The 2436-nt window shown below is 40.6% G+C and overlaps 1 pseudogene; it reads right to left on the minus strand.

The window, feature by feature from the left end:
• On the minus strand, nt 421-1296 carry LOC108638241 (annotated as a pseudogene).

Consider the following 2436-nt stretch of genomic DNA (forward strand, 5'->3'; position numbering starts at 1 on the left):
TCTGTCCTTTATTGTTGCCATCTTTGAATGAAATATTCCTTCAGTATCTCTGATTTTCTTGAAGAAATCTCTGGTCTTTCTTATTCTTTTTTTTTTTTTTTTCTTTAGATCAATTTGCATTGATCACTGAGGAAGGTTTTCTTATCACTCCTTGCTATTCTTTGGAACTCAGCATTCAAATGGGTATATCTTTCCTTTTCTCTTTTACCTTTAGTTTCTCTTCTTTTCTCAACTATTTGTAAGGCCACCTCCGACAACCTTTTTGCATTTATTTTCTTGGGGATGGTCTTGATCATTGCCTCCTGCACAATGTCACAAACCTCTGTCCATAGTTCTTCAGACACCCTGTCAGATTTAATTCTTTGAATCTGTCACTTCCACTGTATAATCATAAGGGATTTGATTTAGTTTGTACCTGAATGGTCTAGTAGTTTTCCCTTCTTTCTTCAATTTAAGTCTGTATTTGGCAATAAGGAGTTCATTATCTGAGCCACAGTCAGCTCCTGGTCTTATTTTTGCTGACTGTATAGAGGTTAATCTATATTTGCTACAAAGAATATAATCAATCTGATTTTAATATTGATCATTTGGTGATGTCCATGTGTAAAGTCGTCACTTGTGTTGTTGAAAGAGAGTGTTTGCTATGATCAGTGGGTTCTCTTCACAGAATTTTGTTAGCCTTTACCCTGCTTTATTTTGTACTCCAAGGGTAAACTTGCCTGTTATTCCAGGTGTCTCTTGACTTCCTAATTTTGCATTCCAGTCCCCTGTGATGAAAAAGGTTTCTTTTGTTAGTGTTAGTTCTAGAAGGTCTGGGGGTCATCATAGAACCATTCGACTTCAGCTTTGGCATTAGTGGTTGTGGTATGGACTTGGATTACTGTGATATTGAATGATTTGCCTTGGAAATGAACAGAGATCTTTCTTTCATTTTTGAGATTGCAGCAAAATACTGTGTTTCGGACTCTTTGTTGATTATGAGGGGGTACTCCATTTCTTCTAAGGTGTTCTTGCCCACAGTAGTAGATAAAATGATCATTTGAATTAAATGCACCCACTTTATTTCACTGATTCCTAAAATGTCAATGTTTACTCTCACCATCTTCTGTTTGACCACTTCCAGATTCCCTTAATTCATGGACCTAACATTCCAAGTTACTATGAAATATTGTTCTTTACAGCATCGAACTTTACTTCCATCACCAGCCACATCCACTCTGGGTGTTGTTTTCACTTTGGCTCTTTCTCTCCATTCTTTCTGGTGTTATTTCTCCACTGATCTCCAGTAGCATATTGGACACCTACTGAACTAGGGAGTTCATCTTTCAGTGTTACATCTTTTTACCTTTCATACTGTTGATGGAGTTCTCAAGGCAACAATACTGAAGTGGTTTACCATTCCCTTCTCTAGTAAGCCACTGTTTGTCAGAACTCTCCACCATGACCCATCCTACATGGTATGGCTCATGGTTTCACTGAGTTAGACAAGGCTCTGTTCTGTGTGATCAGTTTGGTTAGTTTTCTGTGATTGTGGTTTTCCTTCTGCTTGCCCTCTGATGAATAGGATAAGAGACTTACTGTGGGGGGAAATGGATCTTATTCTCATTGGCAGGCCATGTTCAGTAAATCTTTAATCTAGTTTTCTATTGATGGGCTAGGCTGTGTTCCCTCCATGGGTTGACCCATGCCTCCATTCCTGCACATTCACAGGCAAGTCTGGGTCAGTTTCCTGCGGGGTCACTGCTCCTTTCTCCTGGCCCCTGGTGCACACAAGGTTTTGTTTGTGCCCTCCAAGAGTCTTTTTCCCCAGTCCTGTGGAAGATGTGTAATTAAATCCCATTAGCCTCCAAAGTCAAATTCCCTGAGGATTTCAGTCCTTTTGCCAGATCCCTAGGTTAGGAAATTTGTTGTGGGCCTTAGAACTTTCTAACAGTGTAAGAATCTATTTGATATAATTGTTCTGCAGTTTGTGGGTCATCTGCTTGGCAACTCTATGGTGGAGTTAATGGAGACCTCCTCCAAGAGGGCTTATGCCACACCCAGGTCTGCTGCACCCAGCGACCCTACCCCTGCAACAGGTCACCGCTGACCTGTCCTTCTGCAGGAGACATTCAAACACTCAAAGGCAGGTCTGGCTCAGTCTCTGTCAGGTCTCCTGGTGCACATAAGGTTTTGTTTGAGCTCTCTGAGCATCTCTGGCAGATATTGTTTTTTTTTTTTTTTTTGCCCCTCCTAGCACAAGCTGGAATCAAGACTTCCAGGAGAAATATCAATAACCTCAGATATGCAGATGTCACCATCCTTATGGCATAAAGTGAAGAAGAACTAAAGAGCCTCTTGTTGAAAGTGAAAGAGGAGAGTGAAAAAGTTGGCTTAAAGCTTAACATTCAGAAAACTAAGATCATGGCATCCGGTCCCATCACTTCATGGCAAATA

This window comes from Capra hircus, chromosome 19 (assembly GCF_001704415.2).
Source record: "Capra hircus breed San Clemente chromosome 19, ASM170441v1, whole genome shotgun sequence".
Classification (NCBI taxonomy): domain Eukaryota; kingdom Metazoa; phylum Chordata; class Mammalia; order Artiodactyla; family Bovidae; genus Capra; species Capra hircus.